The sequence below is a fragment of the Oncorhynchus kisutch genome, linkage group LG18 (assembly GCF_002021735.2).
Source record: "Oncorhynchus kisutch isolate 150728-3 linkage group LG18, Okis_V2, whole genome shotgun sequence".
Lineage (NCBI taxonomy): Eukaryota > Metazoa > Chordata > Actinopteri > Salmoniformes > Salmonidae > Oncorhynchus > Oncorhynchus kisutch.
Window position 1 is genome coordinate 58051245 of NC_034191.2, and position 20968 is coordinate 58072212.

Consider the following 20968-nt stretch of genomic DNA (forward strand, 5'->3'; position numbering starts at 1 on the left):
AGGAAATTCCACGTGACGTCATGCGTTTAAGACACGCCCATATTCTATTACAGTGAATATTATGACATGCACGAGAATAATGAACATTCTACCAAAGCTAACACTGGAATAGCCTCTTCTAATCAGATACATTTGCCATGTATGGATGGGTTTGTGATGTGTATCCTTTTAGGGTCATGTTCAGTCTATATCCCTTATTGGTTACCCTCTTTTTAATGGACATTGTATGCTTTTTTAAAATTACTTTGCAAGAGGTTCTTGGGAGAATTGCTGACATCTAGTACTGCTATAATACATATTGCTGAGTGGACTGACTGAGGGGTTGACAACAGTTTCCATGTGGATGTTAGAGTCTGGTTAGTGTGTACAGGTTCCATTGAAGCTGCCCAGGTCTGACTGGGACACAAAGACACTGTTTGTGCTTTACAGAAAACCTTACTGTATCAAAGGGCGATTCATTCTTTCTCATATTTGGACTACTCACGCTCACACAACAACTTAATTGGCTACCTGTAATTGTACTGCTGTTCTGCATGGTTTTGGGTTTGAACCCAGTCCAGCCTCTTTTCACTGTTCAATCACCACTTTCATTTTGTTTATGTTAAAAAAAATACTTTGACTGGTCACCTTGCTCCTTACCAAATGTGTTTTGGTTGGATTTGACCAAAATAAAAAAATGCAAGCAAGAAAGTTATTTTGTATTCAACTATACTTCTTGTATTTAATTTATTTTTCTTTATTAAGAAAATATTTATTCTTCAGGATGGAAGACATTGGTGAACTTTCCAGTCAAACAACCACTGGTGGATTTACCATTAGGCAAAAGTGCCTGCCTCAGGCCTCACATCATCAAGGAGCCTCCTGAGCTGGGAAAAATAATAATGTATATATATATATATATATATATATATATATTCTCTGCTTGAAAATACATTTTTACAATATGGCCAAAGTCAATTATTTTGTGGCTGTGGTAACTAGTGACAACCGGATTGTCAGACAGGATGACATTCCCGAAAATTGGTCTTCTCTACTCTATGGAAAGGTGAAACTCTCACGAACACGATGGTGTTCTCCGTTTGAGGGACCACAATGGAAAAAAGCCCCTGACTTTATTGCGCAATCCTGGTCACTTTTAAAAAGATTTGTACTGTGTGTATATTTGTACTGTGTGTACATATACCGGTAGTCTGAAGGTATGTACCGTGTGTACATATACCTCTAGTCTGAAGGTATCCGGTACAGGGCATTCCCACGTAAAAGGTATACAGGTAATTCCACTGAATCTTTTAATTTATTTTCCAGATTTTTCTTATAAATCTCAGATATAGGACAGACACTTCAAAACTTAGTTCTTTATGATTTCATTTCAGACAAATTTCTGTTTTTCCATGAATGAATCTGTTATTCAATGCGTTTCTATGGGCTAATATCAATAAGGCCAAAATCAATGTTTTATCAAATCGTTTTTTATATATTTATTTATATACCTACAGGAGTTGAAAATCAAATAGCTAAAGGATTTTTCAAATGACCATCTTAAAACAATTCCATATGTTAGCTTAGTAGAAACCCAGCCCCAGGCCCTTAGACTCTAAGGGGATGCAATACGCATTTCTCTAGTAAAAAGACAGTTGCTGCTGATAATACTGCCATCGTCGTTAAGGTAAGAGACATGTCTGGCCAAAAAGAGTATGGCATATCACTAACTGTAAGTTGCTCTAGATAAGAGCGTCTGTTAAATTACTATTATGTAAATATACATGGGTTACATATAGTCCTAGTAAGACAGAAAGACGCTGTTTCGCTCGCTCGGATGCTTTCTCCAGTAAGACAGTTTCAGCCACTTGTAAATTGAAGGAAAGTTGACGGGTGCACAGTACGCTGTTCGGATGCTGGAATTATTTGGATGAACGTGCAAAGGTAACCTACTTTTTGAAGGGATTTGTTTGATAGTCAGCTGAAAACATCATGACTGGTTGTGTTCATGACACATTAAAAGGTAATACAATTTTACATGTCTTCACTATAAAACCCATATATTGTAAACCCATATAATATACACTGTATTGTATGAGCAACAATAGGACGGGTGGGGTGGGATGGGCGTCAGACTGGCCTCTGTGACTGGAGCCTCCAAATCACTAAGTAGCCCATGCATCCAACCAAAACATCAGTCCTGGTAGCTTGACTTTTCCTGTTTAAGACCTCTTAAGGATAGGACCTGTTTTTTCAATGTTCACCCAAATCTTTCAGGACCAATCTTTCCTGACTATGACTATGATAATAATTCACAACTGTGGAAATGTTGTACTGTACAGAATTTTAGTCACATTAGAGAATGATTTATACAACTCTTTATAAAACTTTATTCAACTACAAGGGGATGGATTTTATTGTCTATGTTTTGTAATCAACTGTTTGTCATCAGATTTCCTTTAATCAAGAACATTATCAGGTCTTGATTGTATTTATATATCTAAACAGTAGGCCTTGTGGAACTTTCTTCCAAACGAAATACAGGATAAATAGATAGAAAATGAACCCCAGGCAGTATCTTTTATCAGCTAAAGCCAACCAAGCACATCTATAAGAACTGCCAGGTGTTTAGTACCTGTGGCCAAGTTTGCAGGCCAAGGATTGAGCTTGGGAAACAATCTATGCCTGAAGCTATCTGGTATGCAGACGTGAAGATTCTGGCTCTCATTTCCTTCTTATAAACTCAGCAAAAAAAGAAATGTTCTCTCACAGTCAATTGCATTTATTTTCAGCAAACTTAACACGTGTAAATATTTGTATGATTATAACAAGATTGAACAACTGAGACATAACCTGAACAAGTTCCACAGACATGAGACTGATAGAAATGGAATAATGTGCCCCTGAACAAAGGGGGGGGGAGATGCAGTGAGATGTTACCCCACTCTTCCACCAAGGCACCTGCGAGTTCCCCGACATTTCTGGGGGCAATGGCCCTAGCCCTCACCCTCTGATCCAACAGGTCCCAGACGTGCTCACTGGGATTGAGATCCGGGCTCTTCGCTGGCCATGGCAGAACACTGACATTCCTGTCTTGCAGGAAATCACTCACCGAACGAGCAGTATGGCTGGTGGCATTGTCATGCTGGTCATGTCAGGATGAGCCTGCAGGAAGGGTACCACATGAGGAGGATGTATTCCCTGTAACGCACAGAGTTGAGATTGCCTGCAATAACAACAAGCTCAGTCCGATGACGCTGCGACACACTGCCCCAGACCATGACGGACCCTCCACCTCCAAATCGATCCCGCTCCAGAGTACAGGCCTCGGTGTAATGCTCATTCCTTCAACGATAAACGCAAATCCGACCATCACCCCTTATGAGACAAAACCATGACTCGTCAGTGAAGAGCACTTTTTGCCAGTCCTGTCTGGTCCAGCGGCAACGTTGTTGCCGGTGATGTCTGGTGAGGACCTGCCTTTAAAAAGGCCTACAAGCCCTCAGTCCAGCCTCTTTCAGCCTATTGCAGAAAGTCTGAGCACTGATGGAGGGATTGTGGGTTCTTGGTATAACTCGGGCAGTTGTTGTTGCCATCCTGTACCTGTCCCCAGCTGTGATGTTCGGATTTACCCATCCTGTGCAGGTGTTGTTACACGTGGTCGGCCACTACGAGGACGATCAGCTGTCTGTCCTGTCTCCCTGTAGCGCTGTCTTAGGTGTCTCACAGTACGGACATAGCAAATTATTGCCCTGGCCACATCTGCAGTCGTTATGCCATCTTGCAGCATGCCCAAGGCATGTTCACGCAGATGAGCAGGGACCCTGGGCATCTTTCTTTTGGTGTTTTTCAGAGTCAGTAGAAAGGCCTCTTTAGTGTCCTAAGTTTTCATAACTGTGACCTTAATTGCCTACTGTCTGTAAGCTGTTAGTGTCGTAACAACCGTTCCACAGGTGCATGTTCATTAATTGTTTATGGTTCATTGAACAAGCATGGGAAACAGTGTTTAAACCCTTTACAGTGAAGATCTGTGAAGTTATTTGGATTTTTACGAATGATCTTTGAAAGACAGGGTCCTGAAAAAGGGCTGTTTCTTTTTTATCTGAGTTTAGTTTGAGTCTTATCTATATCCCTTTTTATCATATCTAATATATCATCAGTGCAAATTCACACCTACAGTATATGCACAGATTATTATGAGCTGTAATTCAGCATTGTGTCATAGTGAATGAATCAAAGGCAAAAATACAATGATATAGTTGTTTATACATTTTTCCTCTAAACTTACATGTTTCTACTCTGTTGAGTCTCCTCGTGGCCCTGTCAGTCATTGCACAGGGGAACAGCAACATATGCCAAGTTATTGTTGCTTTTTGAAAACTCCTGATTTAGTTGGTCTATTCTTTAATCCTACTTTTTGCATAGTAAAAACACAAATGAATACCTGCCATCTTGTCTGGATTTTGAAGCCAAACTACTACAGAGGCAATTGACAATGACCCAGGTCACAATCAAATGGAAATCATGAGAAACATATTCAGAAAGACATTCAGTAGCCAGGCTCAAGCCCCCACAGTGACGTACGTGTTGCTTTTGGCAGTGTGGATCTTAAGGGTCTATCAGAGTAACAAAGGTGTGTATGCACAGCAGTCTTCTAGAATATTGGACCGTTGGCATTCATACTTGTAAACTGTCAGTGCAGCTCATTTTATTTCTCCAACTGTCAACACATTAAATTGAACAGATGTGTACCGGTAGATTTTTTGGTTGGTAGGCTAATTGGGGGGAGGTGGGTGTTCGGGCTGTGCGTCCCCCAAAGATGGCGGTCTGTGAGCTGGTACCTATGTCACAATGGGACACTGGACTATCATGTCTCTCGGGGGGGGGGGGGGGGGGGTATTTCTGTCTGCAATAAAGCCCTTTTGTGGGACAAAACTAATTCTGATTGGCTGGTTCTGGCTCCCTAGTGGGTGGGCCTATGCCCTCCTAGGCCCACTGATGGCTTCGCCCATGCCCAGTCATAGGAAATCCATAGATTAGGGCATCATTTATTCATTTAAATTGACTGATTTCCATACATGAACTGTAACTCAGCAAAACCTTTGAAATTGTTGCATGCTGCGCTTATATTTTTGTTCAGAATTGTACCGGATCGGACCCTTCTTTGCCTCCAGAACAGCCTGGATGTTTTTTGGTTGTCGCACCATTTTCAGTAAACACTAGACACAAGCCCAGAAGGGCGGACATTTCTGAGATACTGGATCTGGCGTGCCTGGCACCGACGATCATACCACGCTCTAAGTCGCTTTGGTCACTCGTTTTGCCCATTCTAACGTTCAATCGAACAGTAACTAAATGCCTTGATGCCTGCTTTATAAGGCCACGAGACTCACTGTCTGTATGCCAGCTTCCTTTGCTATTGCACCTGCCGAACACCTGCTCTCGCCACCGTTAACAGAACTTCAGGAAAACAGTGCCTGACAGGTGGGGGCGACGGACATGTTGCGTTTATATTTTTGTTCAGTATAGTACCGGATCGGACCCCCCTTTGCCTCAAGAACAGCCTAAATTCTACAATATACTGCAAGGTGTTAAAAATGTTCCACAGGGATGGTCCATGCCAACGCGACGGCATCATGCAGTTACTGCAGATTGGACGGAGGTACATTCATGCTGTGAACAGCCCGTTCCATCTCATCCCAAAGATCTTCTATTGGGTTGAGATCTGGGGACTGTGCAGGCCACTCAAGTAAATTGAACTCAATGTTATGTTCCAGGCAATATTTTTCCACTCTTCAATTGTCCAGTTTTGGTGATCGTGTGCCCACTGGAGCCACTTCTTCTTGTTTTTAGCTGATTGATGTGGAACCCAGTGTGGTCGTCTGTTGCAATAGCCTATACGTGACAAAGATCGACAAGTTCTGAGTTCCCGAGATTACGTTCTGCACATTGTTGTACTATGCAGTTTGTGGCCCGCCTGTTAGGTTACACGATTATTGCCATTCTCCTGCGACCTCTCATCAACAAGCTGTTTTCGCCAACAGGACTGCTGCTGACTGGATGTTTTTTTGGTTGTCGCGCCATTCTCAGTAAATCCTAGTCACTGCCATGCGTGAAAAGCTCAGGTGGGTGGCCGTTTCTGAGATACTGGATCCGGCGTGCCTGGCACCGACGATCATACCACGCTCTAAGTCGCTTTGGTCACTCGTTTTGCACATTCCGACGTTCAATCGAACAGTAACTACATGCCTCGATGCCTGCTTTATATATGTCTGTAGGCCAGCTTCCTTAGCTATTACGCCTGCCAAACTCTCGCCATAGTTAACAGAACTTCAGGTAAACTGTGCCTGACAGGTGGGGGTGAAGGACACTGGGAGACTCTCAATGACATACTTCTCGCTCACTCTTAACGATCGGCTATGAAAAGTCAACTGACATTTACTCCTGAGGTGCTGACTTGCTGCACCCTCGACAACTACTGTGATTATTATTATTTGACCATGCTGGTCATTTATGAACATTTGAACATCTTGGTTATGTTCTGTTATAATCTCCACCCAGCACAGCCAGAAGAGGACTGGCCACCCCTCATAGCCTGGTTCCTCTCTAGGTTTCTTCCTAGGTTTTGGCCTTTCTAGGGAGTTTTTCCTAACCACCGTGCTTCTACACCTGCATTGCTTGCTGTTTGGGGTTTTAGGCTGGGTTTCTGTACAGCACTTTGAGATATCAGCTGATGTACGAAGGGTTACATAAATCAATTTGATTTTGATTTGATGAGAAAGCCAGAGGTCCCTCCCCTCTGACCTTCTCCTCCAATGGATTTTGAAAAGGAGGCGAGAAGAGAGGATGCGAATAGTATGCAATTGAGATTCCTTTGTATACCGTTTTCCTAGCTAGCTAGCTCCACCTCTGCTTCTGTGGGGTTTATCGCCAGTTTGCATCCAACGATAAGGTGCATTACCGCCACCTACTGTACTGGAGCGCCCCCACCTCCCAACTGTGTACGGGAGTCCAAGACCAATAGAAGTATAAAGAGAAGTTCCTGCAGAGTTTGAATTGTCTACAGTGTCTTTGGCTTCCCGCTTGATTTTGAATTAAATTTGTCCGCTGTTCCAATTGGCTGCTGCAGCTTTTCAATTGGATGACCTTATTTGTCTTGTGTTCCGGTTCAACCGAGGTACCGGGTTAACTTTGGTCCTGTTCCCCTGCTCAGACATTGCATGCATCAACCAAAGGTTGGGTGCCATGTAATTGACTGTGCCATCAGCCCTGTGATTTCAAAAACTAACTTGTATCAGTATGTCTTTAGAACAAATTTCACTTATTTTTTTACATTGATCAACATGAAACACAATAGTGCAATGATCACTTTTAAAACAATGTAAAAGTTATTCGCACTTCTTCATGCATTGTTATCTGAGTAAGTTTAAGTTTAGAATCAACCAATGGTTTTCTATGATTGACAATTATGCCAATGTTGAATGTTTATCCTTCAAGCTTGGAAAAGAGACCCTTAAACCCAGACTTGGACCACACACCCACCCCACTGAATAGCAGGCTAGTCATTGCTTTGCAATGCTTTGCAGTTAGCCACTGATTCCCTCCAAACCACTCATTGTTGAATGTGCAATTTCCAACTTGTGAAATGTTTGTCCAATAGCCAATGAGCACCGATACGTTCTCTAATTTCTCTTCATTATGACAAGGATTGAAAAGGTTTTGCCAGTAGATTGTCAACTTGATTCATGATGATGACTGCTAGCTTGCTAGCTCAGATTTAGAAAGTGTGATGTTGACATGATCAGTCCAATCAAAGCTACTGTGGATGTAACGTGATTTGAAGTAATTCTATCTGTGGCCAATGACCTTGAGCCTTCTTGGATGGGCACTTCTAATGTAACTCTATGACAGCACCCAAGGGGCTTGAATTTTTGAGCTCTACCCGCAGATTTTGTTCTGAACACTGAGCCAATCACTGCACAACTGGAGAACATTACCAACCCCTACGTTCTGTATTTTCCACTGCCTGCCGTACCACCACAGAAAGCACCAACATTTTGGAGTTGCCTTACTCAAGAAACCAGAAAAGAGACCATGTTTGTATGCAGCTTTAGTAACTCAATGACAATTTTTTGTACATTGTTTGCAAACTGATATGTGACATATATTAATGCTAAAATAACATGCAAAACAGGCAAACAGGTGGAGCTTTGCCTGCCCTGAATGACGGGTCACCACTGCTTGTAGATAGGGATTTCGCCCTGGAAGGCACAAGAGAAACAAGGAGAAAACGTTAGAATTGTAATGTACAGTCAGTCATAATATATGTCACATAACATGTCAGTCGTATGACAACAGCTGCAATATGAGACAATTTATTAGGAAAAAAAACACCACAGCAAAATCAGAGCCATTCATTGAGAATATCAAATGATTATGAAGCATTCTTTGGACAGATCTTTCCAACTGATCGTGCTATCACCTGAATATGTTGCTATCATTGTGAGTGAGCATTTGTGTTGTCATCCAGGGAACACTTTTAGAAGAAATATCAACAAACGTCACAGTCACAACATGCCATTTCCATCATACTGTAGCATTAAATATGATATAAATACTAGACTTAAACTGAAGTGTACTGGGCCTACACGTGACCACCTGTTAATTACTTACCTCCATTTAAACTACTAACAGACAGGACAGCTTGTGTTGACCAACAAAACAATAGATATTATTGTGGGTTTTAATATCCCCTCACATGGATCTTTCTACACAGTTTCATCAACTGTCTTATTTGGCTCAAAGAGACCAAATGAAAGACAGAAATAATGAGATGGATGAAGAAGTGACAGTTTACAGTAAGATGACAAACATACATATTGTCACGCCTTGGTCTTAGTATTTTGTGTTTTCTTTAATTATTTGTTCAGGCCAGGGTGTGACATGGGCTTATTGTGTTGTCGTATTGGGGTTTTTGTAGGCATTGGGATTGTGGCTGATTAGGGGTGTGTCTAGCATAGGCTTGTCAGGTGAGTCAGGTGATTCTCGTGGTCTCTGATTGGGAACCATATTTAGGTAGCCGGCGTTTCACTGTGTATTTTGTGGGTGATTGTTCCTGTCTCTGTGTAGTGTTCACCAGATAGGCTGTAATTAGGTTTTCACGTTTCGTTTGTTGTTTTTTGTATTTATATTAGTTATTTCATGTATCACTATTCTTCATTAAAGAACATGAGTAACCACTACGCTGCATTTCGGTCCGACTCTCCTTCAACATACGAACGTCGTTACAGAATCACCCACCACACACGGACTGAGCGGCGTGGTAACAGGCAGCGACAGCAGGAGAAGCGAAAGGAGGAATGGACATGGGAAGACGTGTTGGATGGCAAAGGTTGTTACACTTGGGAGGAGATACTGGCCGGAAGAGATCGCCTCCCATGGGAACAGGTGGAGGCACTTAGGAGAGCAGAGGCAGCCGGAGATAAGAGCCGACGATACGAGGGAACACGGTTGGCAAGGAAACCCGAAAAGCAGCCCCAAAAATGTATTGGGGGGGGCTCAGGGAGAGAGTGGCAGAGTCAGGAGTCAGACCTGAGCCAACTCTCCCTGTTAATCGTGAGGAGCAGCGATCAAAGGACTTCTGGACTTGGGAGGAGATATTGGACGGAAAAGGACCCTAGGCACAGCCTGGTGAATATCGACGCCCCAAAGAAGAACTGGAGGCGGCTAAAGCGGTGAGGCGCTGGTATGAAGAGGCAGCACGGCGACGCGGATGGAAGCCTGAGAGTCGGCCCCAAAAATGTATTGGGGGGGGGGGCTTACAGGGAGTATGGCTATGCCAGGTAGGCGACCTGCGCAAACTCCCTGTGCTTACCGGGGGGCTAAAGAGACCGGGCAGGCACCGTGTTATGCTAGTGAGTGCACGGTGTCTCCAGTGCGGGTGTATAGCCCGGTACGGTACATAACAGCTCTTCGTATTAGCCGGGCTAGAGTGGGCATCGAGCCAAGTAAGGTTGGGCAGGCTCGGTGCTCAAGAGCTCCAGTGCGCCTGCACGGTCCGGTCTATCCAGTGCCACCTCCACACAACAGTCCTCCGGTAGCAGCTCCCCGCACCAGGCTTCCTGTGCATGTTCTCGGTTCAGTACCACCAGTTCCAGCACCACGCACCAGGCCTTCAGTGCGCCTCGCCTGTTCAGCGCAGCCAGCGCTTTCCTCCTCTCCTGCGCTGCTGGAGTCTCCCGCCTGTTTAGCGCAGCCAGAGCCTTTCTCCTCTCCTGCGCTGCCGGAGCCTCCCGCCTGTTCAGCGCAGCCAGCGCTTTCCTCCTCTCCTGCGCTGCTGGAGTCTCCCGCCTGTTTAGCGCAGCCAGAGCCTTCCTCCTCTACAGCGCTGCCGGAGCCTCCCGCCTGTTCAGCGCAGCCAGAGCCTGTCTCCTCTCCTGCGCTGCCGGAGCCTCCTGCCTGTTCAGCGCAGCCAGAGCTGTCAGCCTGCATGGAGCAGCCAGAGCCGTCAGTCTGCATGGAGCAGCCAGAGCCGTCAGCCTGCATGGAGCAGCCAGAGCCGTCAGCCTGCATGGAGCAGCCAGAGCCGTCAGCCTGCATGGAGCAGCCAGAGCCGTCAGCCTGCATGGAGCAGCCAGAGCCGTCAGCCTGCATGGAGCAGCCAGAGCCGTCAGCCTGCATGGAGCAGCCAGAGCCGTCAGCCTGCATGGAGCAGCCAGAGCAGTCAGCCTGCATGGAGCAGCCAGAGCCGTCAGCCTGCATGGAGCAGCCAGAGCCGTCAGCCTGCATGGAGCAGCCTGAGCCGTCAGCCTGCATGGAGCAGCCTGAGCCGTCAGCCTGCATGGAGCAGCCAGAGCCGTCAGCCTGCATGGAGCAGCCAGAGCCGTCAGCCTGCATGGAGCAGCCAGAGCCGTCAGCCTGCATGGAGCAGCCAGAGCCGTCAGCCTGCATGGAGCAGCCTGAGCCGTCAGCCTGCATGGAGCAGCCTGAGCCGTCAGCCTGCATGGAGCAGCCTGAGCCGTCAGCCTGCATGGAGCAGCCTGAGCCGTCAGCCTGCATGGAGCAGCCAGAGCTGTCAGCCTGCATGGAGCAGCCAGAGCCGTCAGTCTGCATGGAGCAGCCTGAGCCGTCAGTCTGCATGGAGCAGCCTGAGCCGTCAGTCTGCATGGAGCAGCCTGAGCTGTCAATCTGCATAGAGCTGCCAGTCTGCATTGAGCAGCCAAAGCTGCCAGTCTGCATGGATCAGCCAGAGCTGCCAGTTTGCATAGAGCAGCCAGATCTGCCAGTCAACCAGATTCTTCCAGATCTGCCAGTTAACCAGACTCTTCCAGATCTGCCAGCCAGCCAGGATCTGCCGGAGCCAACTACCTGCCTGAGCTTCATCTCAGTACTGGGCTTCCTCTCAGTACTGGGCTTCCTCTCAGTACTGGGCTTCCCCTCAGTCCCGGGCTTCCCCTCAGCCACGAGCTGCCCCTCAGCCACGAGCTGCCCCTCAGCCACGAGCTGCCCCTCAGTCCAGTGGGGTTCTGGGTGAGGACTATTAGGCCATGGTCGGCGGCGAGGGTGGATTATCCCAGGACGCGAAGGGGAGGAACTATGACATTAATGGAGTGGGGTCCACGTCCCGAGCCGGAGCCGCCACCATGGACAGACGCCCACCCGGACCCTCCCTATGGTTTTGAGGTGCGTCCGGGAGTCCGCACCTTGGGGGGGGGGGGGGGGGGGGGGGGGGGTTCTGTCACGCCTTGGTCTTAGTATTTTGTGTTTTCTTTAATTATTTGTTCAGGCCAGGGTGTGACATGGTCTTATTGTGTTGTCGTATTGGGTTTTTTGTAGGCATTGGGATTGTGGCTGATTAGGGGTGTGTCTAGCATAGGCTTGGCTGCCTGAGGCGGTTCTCAATCAGAGTCAGGTGATTCTCGTGGTCTCTGATTGGGAACCATATTTAGGTAGCCGGGGTTTCACTGTGTATTTTGTGGGTGATTGTTCCTGTCTCTGTGTAGTGTTCAACAATTAGGTTTTCACGTTTCGTTTTTTGTATTTATATTAGTTATTTCATGTATCACTATTCTTCATTAAAGAACATGAGTAACCACTACGCTGCATTTCGGTCCGACTCTCCTTCAACATACGAACGTCGTTACACATATAATCAAACTGAAATCCATGCAGGAAAACAGAGGAGAGGGAAAGTAAATACAAACTTATAGATCCACAGCTTTATATCCATAGTTCGGATTCTGGAACTTATTAATGGGGCTCTTGTAAATGGGATTCTCTTGCTATGGGTTGAGAGAGTGGGACAGACAATTAAGAACAGGAAACAGAGAATGAAATGATGTGATAACATGCGTCTTGGTGAGAGGTGTAGGAGTCAGGCGCAGGAGAGCAGGGATGTCTGAGAAGCATGTTTAATAATATAGTCCACTAATACAAAACGGCACAGACAAAAATCCCAAAACTACGCTCTCGAATACTCAGAAACTCGTGCAAACGCACGGAGGAACAAACACAGTTCCGACACTTTACATACACGTGCGTAATAGCGAAAAAACAACAAATATCAAATACAATCGTGCGCAATACACACAAATATAATCCTGCACGAATTACGGCAGGTAACAGGTACCCTATATATCCACAGAAATCAGAGCAATTGAAAACCAGGTGTGAAATGGAACACAGACAAAACAGAAAAAGAAAAAGGGATCGGTAGTGGCTAGTAGACCGGCGACGCCGAGCGCCGCCCGAACAGGGAGAGGAGTTACCTTCGGTAGAAGTCGTGACAAATGAAAAGCATGGGTGAAGACAAATGAGAAGGAATGAAACAATGATATGACAAAGAAGTGAAAAAATGAATCCCCTGAAAAAGGGATGTTTCTACATCAGGATCCTGGACTCGGAGGTTGATCACCTCCCTTTGAAAATCATCTTACAGTGCTGGTTATATTCCACATTAATATGTAACAAGTCAGGTCAGTCTGCTCTCTCATACAGTCATTTAGGTCTGGTGTCTTCTCCATGTACCATAATGAGAGGGTCCAGAAGCCTCAGTGCCCTGCCCATGTCACCAGACCAGAGAGGCTATCACATGTGGTGGGTCTGACTGGGAGTAATCAGGATGAGCTGAATCATTAAGCATTTCAAACCCTGCCAGCTGTCTGGAATTGAACCTCTCCTGCTGTGTGGATAACACGCCACTAGGTTGAAGCATAACACAGAACAAACTAAGCTGCTGTAGCCACTCCCATGAAAAGACAGATGTGTGTCCAGACCTTCGCATTCCAAAAAGACTTCCTTTTTTCATAGCTGTATTTTGCACAGAGATGACTTAAAACTACAGGGTTTTATGAACATTTTAAACAAACTATTGGGTAGGACTGTGGAAAAATGTGTGTGGCATCTTACGAAGTCATCGTCAAAAGCAACAGGTCTGTCATAGTCATCAAAGGTTGAGAGAGAGTAAAATATTTCCAATTCTGTGTTCCTTCAGGAGGCTGTTCTCTGTATAAGAGATTCACACATTGACCATATCTATAACACCAGTTTTCCACATCTCAATCAACCTACTGAAATTACAGTCAGGGAGAATACAAACTAGGACCTGCAAAAGTACATCATCATCATCCCCATTATGGGCCATAACGAATAGTTCTCCAACATGGCTTCTTGCATCCTGTATCTACCATCTCCACTCCCTTACCGTGTCCCATTTAGCATTCATCTTCTCCTTCTCAAACTTGGCGAACTCTCTCCTGTCGTGGATGATCATGAGCAGCTTCCAGATGAGAAGCAAAGCCAGGCCGATCAGCACGATGCCCGCCACCACGCCAGCCCACAATGGGGATGATGTCAGAGCCCGTAGGGCAGTCTGGAACACAGGCAGGAACATTCAGTTATCCCAACTTTTATTTATTTATTTGACCATGCAAGTCAGTTACTGTAAGAACAAATGCTTATTTACAATAAAGTCGTTCCTGATTTGCATTATATATAGGCCCAGGAACTACAAGTAGAGCCTAGAATTTTTCCTAGTCAGGTCAAAAACTCCTAGCTCTAATCACAAAACGACTTTATAGACAAACAAATAACCTCCCTTTTCACTGTAATATCCTCAGTCACAATGACATAGTAGGCTGTATGTAATATCCTCAGTCACAATGACATAGTAGGCTGTATGTAATATCCTCAGTCACAATGACATAGTAGGCTGTATGTAATATCCTCAGTCACAATGACATAGTAGGCTGTATGTAATATCCTCAGTCACAATGACATAGTAGGTTGTATGTAATATCCTCAGTCACAATGACATAGTAGGCTGTATGTAATATCCTCAGTCACAATGACATAGTAGGCTGTATGTAATATCCTCAGTCACAATGACATAGTAGGCTGTATGTAATATCCTAAGTCACAATGACATAGTAGGCTGTATGTAATATCCTCAGTCACAATGACATAGTAGGCTGTATGTAATATCCTCAGTCACAATGACATAGTAGGCTGTATGTAATATCCTCAGTCACAATGACATAGTAGGTTGTATGTAATATGCTCAGTCACAATGACATAGTAGGCTGTATGTAATATGCTCAGTCACAATGACATAGTAGGCTGTATGTAATATGCTCAGTCACAATGACATAGCAGGCTGTATGTAATATGCTCTCACCTAGTGTTTCCACCACATGGACCTCCTTCTCTGTCTTGTTGACAGCGTAGGTATAGTAGAACCAGCAGTCGTTGGCATCCATCTCCTTACAGTGCATCAGGGGGAAGGCCTGTCCTGGCTGAGGCAGCTTGTCCCTGTCCTTCACCTTGATCAGGTTGAAGTAGCTACAGTCTCTCTCGCACGTGTCCTTCTTCTCCCCCGTCCCAAAGGCCCTGCACTGAACACACTCCCTGTGGAAGACAGGACATTGACATGTAACTCTGTACAGATGGAGTAACACACGCAGGTAGTCTCACATTGTGATGCTTGATAGACTTGTGACATATTCACTAGTAGGGCTGTGGCGGTCACAAAATGTATTGTCAAGCAAATAACTGTCGGTCTCATGGTAATTGATGCTAATTATAACACATTTATCATCTCCTGGCTTCCACACTTACAAACCACTGATGCAGGCCTTTGGAACATCTACATTTTTACAAATCTAATAAATCCATGTAATATAGCCTACACCTTCACAATAAATCCATTATTTATTTTAAACAGGTTTAAAGAAACATGATATGAAAATATAGTCTATTTCAAAAGAACAGAATAGCATACTCTTAGTTGTCCTTATGTTAGGTCCTGATCTGGCTATGATAAATGGATATGGGCTACAAAGATTTGCTTAGAATTCTGTGGCATTATTTCATAGTATGAAGAATACAATTGAACAAAGCTGAATAAAATAGAAAGGATATAAGTGATTAACACAGAATGAGGTATTCCTATATGCTTCATTTAGAGTTATTAATGTAACTTTAGTTCTACAAATGTTGGGCTATATGCTTTGATTTGTAATCTTTGTAAGGATGCATGATGTGACTAATGATGATTTGAAAAAAGTCGCTTGAAAGGCATGAGCTTTGCTTAGTTTTTTTTGCGCAGGCTGTACACACTTTATCAGTCTCTCATTCACAATATGACAAGCACTTGACAAGGCCTCAAGTGCTGCGTTGTGCCGTTCTATCTGAGTGCTGCGCGCTCCGAAGCACCTCTCACTTACATGGCTCTCCATCACATGATCGGGTCTTTCTCACAGGCTACAAGTGAAGACAGACACATCGGGGACGCAACTGCACACATCCTTTTCCAATCCTGAGGTGAATATTGAAGATATTGGAAGAACTGTCCACGTGTACGTTTAGTCAGCCAACAAAATGAGTAGGCCAAACGAACAGCAAAAGCACAAAAGCACTATGTCAATCTGCTATCCCCCATAGTGCAAAAGTTGACCTATTCTATTCTGTGCGAGAAATAAATATTCCAAATAAAGTCTGTGACATTTGTGGGATGCGATAGATCCCAAATTAATACAACCATCAGCACCAAAAAACATTTTTCAAGCTAAATGGCTAACGCAACAGATTAGAAAGTTTAGCATTAAATGTTGATAAACTAATTGGCTATTTATTCATATTGTAAACCCAGCAATGCGCACATGGCAATAGGCTATAAGCACAGATATTCCATTAGCGGGAAAACACCATTATTAAAACTGACCGCAAATGTGATTACGCATGTAATGCATTTATCATGAAGGTGCATTTTTATGGTGAAAATTATCTTCCCCAAAATTGAAACTCACGCGCTCATTATGTATGCCAGTTAGGCTCTACACCCCTTGTAAAGCGGATTAATGTGCTTAATTTTAAGAAGTTATTTGGCCACTTTAGTTGTGATACAAACTGAATCAAAACATATAGGTCTATGGTCTAGGCTACATGAGGTGTGTGACTATGATTAGAAAAAGTCATGAAAACAAGCAATTGATTCTTGCCTTATGCTGGGCATCATTCACAAGTGATAACATATAATTCACAAGTTATTGGCTAATTTTGCCACCCATCAGACTATTCTTGATTTAATCTGGTCTTTACATAAAGTAAATACATGTGTGAAATTATTTTTTATTTAAAACTGGACCATTATCATGCACCGGTCTCAGAACAGGGGCAGTGGGATAAAAAAATACATGTAATCTTTGCACTTAAATAGCGAACGAAGGACGTTTTTCCCATGGTTCATTTTCATGCCAACCAGGTAGGCTATACTCCTTTTGTAAATATAAGCAATGTGCTTAATATTAGGAAAGTTGAGAAAAAAAATACACTAGGCCTAGCCTATAGAAAGCTGATGAGATACTCCTCTTTTTAATAGAGGACACGACTCACGCAAATGCATAGCCTATAGAAATGTTGCACAACATTGGGGTGGCAGGTAGCGTAGTGGTTAGAGCATTGGATTAGTAACCAAAAGGTTGTAAAATCAAATCCCCGAGCTGACAAGGTAAATAAAAATCTGCCCTTCTGCCTCTGAACAAGGCTGTCATTGAAAATAAGAATTTGTCATTAACCTCTTTCAGCTAGGTAGCACTAGTTTTATTTTTGGAAAAATAACGTTTCCAATGTAAATGGCCTATTTCTCAGGCCCATATGCTAGAATATGCATATAATTGACAGATTAGGATAGAAAACACTCTAAAGTTTCCAAAACTGTCAAAATATTGTCTGTGAGTATAACAGAACTGATATTGCAGGCGAAACCCTGACGAAAATCAAACCAGGAAGTGGCTTCTATTTTGAAAACTCCATGTTCCATAGCCTGCCTTTGCTCCATTTAAAGGAATATCAACCAGATTCCTTTTCCTATCGCTTCCTCAAGGTGTCAACAGTCTTTAGACATCGTTTCAGGCTTTTATTTTGAAAAATGAGCAAGAAAGATAACATTGCGTCATTGTATGGCTGGGTGCCAGCAGCGTTTTGTATGCGCAACAGAGCTTGGGCGGCCATTGCCTTTCTCTCTCCTACTGAAAAAGACAGTTGCGGTTGATATATTATCGATTATATATTTGAAAAACAACACGAGGATTGATTATAAAAAACGCTTGACATGTTTCTGTGGACATTACGGATACTATTTGTAATTTTCGCTCTTTCCTGTGGATTTCTGAACATAACGGAGGTATTTTGGATATAAAAATAATCTTTATGGAACAAAAGGAACATTTATTGTGTAACTGGGAGTCTCGTGAGTGAAAACATCCGAAGATCATCAAAGGTAAACGATTAATTTGATTGCTTTTCTGATTTTTGTGACCAAGCTACTTTGATGCTAGGTGTTCATAATGTTTTGTCGAGCGATCGACAAACTTACATAAACTCTTGGATTGCTTTCGCTGTAAAGCATATTTTCAAAATCTGGCATGACAGGTGGATTAACAAAATGCTAAACTGTGTTTTGCTATATTGCACTTGTGATTTCATGAATATAAATATTTTTAGTAATATTATTTGAATGTGGCACTATGCAATTCAGCGGTTGTTGATGACAATTATCCCGCTAAAGGGATGGGTAGCGTCAAGAAGTTTTAACTGACTTGTTAAATAAGATGGGCAATCATGAAGTGTTTGATTAGATTTAGCATTTGTCAGAGTGATTAGAGGGACAATAGAGTGCTGAATACCAGGCAGTTAACAAGTTTGGTAGGCTACTAATGACCATCAGCAGCATCAGAGCTTAGAGAAGCCTAAATACCGTGACTAAACGGTCACGTGGAATTTGACTGCCTTCATGACTTGTGACCGCCGGTGTGGCGGTAACATGGTCACCGCAACAGCCCTATTCATTAGTCTACTTGAATGCAAGAAAGCTGGATATTGAGGTTCCACTCCACATGCAGGTGTTTGTAGTGGACAATGCTGTACCCTTGCCACCACTACTGGTTTTAGATATCACAGTTGTGTCTAGACTTTTCATTGGTCCCCTATCTTGGAATTATCAGAAGAAAGTAAACAAAGGTCAAAATAATAATTGAGGTTAAGACGGATAAAGGAAGACATCTCTTTATGCCTACTTTAAAAGGTTAAGAGGCATTAAACTCAGGCTGAGGAAAGAGACAAGGAACCGGTCCCTCAGATGAACAAAAATAAAAAGCAGAATTCATTTCAACCATCACAACAAACCTTTATGTAATCCACCCATAACATTCCCAGAAGGAAATACTATCATGACTTAGGACCACCAAGGGACAGGCAAAAGGACAGGTCGAGGGCAGGCAGAGGTTCGTAGTCCAAGGCAGAGTCAAAAAGGGACAGACCGACAGGCAGGTTCAGGGCAGGCGGAACGGTCGGAACGGGGAAGACTAGAAAACAAGAACTCGTGAACAGGAGAAATGGGAAACACGCTGGTAAGAGCTGACAAAACAAGGCAAACTGGCAACAGACAAACAGACAAACAGAAAACGCAGGTATAAACACACAGGGGATAATGGGGAAAAATAGCACACTTGGTGGAGGGTGGAGACAAGCACAAGACAGGTGAAACAGATCAGGGTTTGACAAATACAGCATATGAAGAGTTTCAATCCAAATTGCTATATATACACAGTACATTTTAAAGAAGCTTTTATTGTTTTCAGAAATTCTGAAAGAGATTGGTGTGTATTTTCACTATCTAATCATGGCACAGGGTTGATCAATGACAACCATGTGTTTGTTTAACCAGGCTGTTAGCCAGCCTGCCCGCTTAGTGGAGTCTGCCACTAGCACAGTGTAGTCAGCTCAGCTATCCCCATTGAGACCGTGTCTGTCCCTCGACCTAGGTTGAGCACATGGCGGTGTTCGCCTTAGCAATCTCACTAGAATAAAGACCTCATCCATTCCTGCCATTATTGAAAGAGATTGTGATACCTCACATCTCAAAATAGGGCTACTTAATGTTAGATCCCTCACTTCCAAAGCAGTTACAGTCAATGAACTAATCACTAATCATAATCTTGATGTGATTGGCCTGACTGAAACATGGCTTAAGCCTGATGAATTTACTGTGTTAAATGAGGCCTCACCTCCTGGTTACACTAGTGACAATATCCCCCATGCATCCCGCAAAGGTGGAGGTGTTGCTAACATTTACGATAGCAAATTTCAACCCCCCCGACGTTTATCTTTTGAGCTTCTAGTCATGGAATCTATGCAGCCTACTCAATCACTTTTTATAGCTACTGTTTACAGGCCTCCTGTGCCATATACAGCGTTCCTCACTGAGTTCCCTGAATTCCTACCAGACCTTGTAGTCATAGCAGATAATATTCTAATTTTTTGTGACTTTAATATTCACATGGAAAAGTCCACAGACCGACTCCAAAAGGCTTTCGGAGCCATCATCGACTCAGGGTTGGGTTTTGTCCAACATGTCTCTGGACCTACTCACTGCCACAGTCATACTCTGGACCTAGTTTTGTCCCATGGAATAAATGTTAATGTTTTTCCTCACAATCCTGGACTACCACCATTTTATTACGTTTGCAATCGCAACAAATAATCTGCTCAGACACCAACCATGGACCATCAAAAGTCGTGCTATAAATTCTCAGACAACCCAAAGATTCATTGATGCCCTTCCAGACTCCCTCTACCTACCCAAGGACGTCAAAGGACGAAAGTCAGTTAACCACCTAACTGAGGAACACAATTTAACCAAGCGCAATACCCTAGAATCAGTTGCACCCCTAAAAACTAAAAACAAACATTGGTCATAAGAAACTAGCTCCCTGGTATACAGAAAATACCCGAGCTCTGAAGCAAGCTTCCAGAAAATTGGAATGGAAATGGCGCCACACCAAACTGGAAGTCTTCCGACTAGCTTGGAAAGACAGTCCCACGCAGTATCGAAGAACCCTCACTGCTGCTCGATCATCCTATTTTTCCAACTTAATTGAGGAAAATAAGAACAACCCGAAATTTATTTTTTATACTGTCGCAAAGCTAACTAAAAAGCAGCATTCCCCAAGAGAGGATGGCTTTCACTTCAGCAGTAATAAATTCATGAACTTCTTTGAGGAAAAGATCATGATCATTAGAAAGCAAATTAAGGACTCCTCTTTAAATCTGCGTATTCCTCCAAAGCTCAGTTGTCCTGAGTCTGCACAACTCTGCCAGGACCTAGGATCAAGGGAGACACTCAAGTGTTTTAGTACTGTATCTCTTGACACAATGATGAAAATAATCATGGCTTCTAAACCTTCAAGCTGCATACTGGACCCTATTCCAACTAAACTACTGAAAGAGCTTCTTCCTGTGCTTGGCCCTCCTATGTTGAACATAATAAACGGCTCTCTATCCACCGGATGTGTACCAAAATCACTAAAAGTGGCAGTAATAAAGCCTCTCTTGAAAAAGCCAAACTTGGACCCAGAAAAAAATATAAAAAATATCAGCCTATATCAAATCTTCCATTCCTCTCAAACATTTTTGAAAAAGATGTTGCGCAGCA

At 43.7% G+C, this 20968-nt stretch overlaps 1 pseudogene; it reads right to left on the reverse strand.

Moving 5' to 3' along the window:
- Nucleotides 1-8076: 8076 nt before the first annotated feature.
- Nucleotides 8077-20968, reverse strand: part of LOC109908717 (integrin beta-1-like) — a 45798-nt pseudogene continuing 32906 nt past the window's right edge.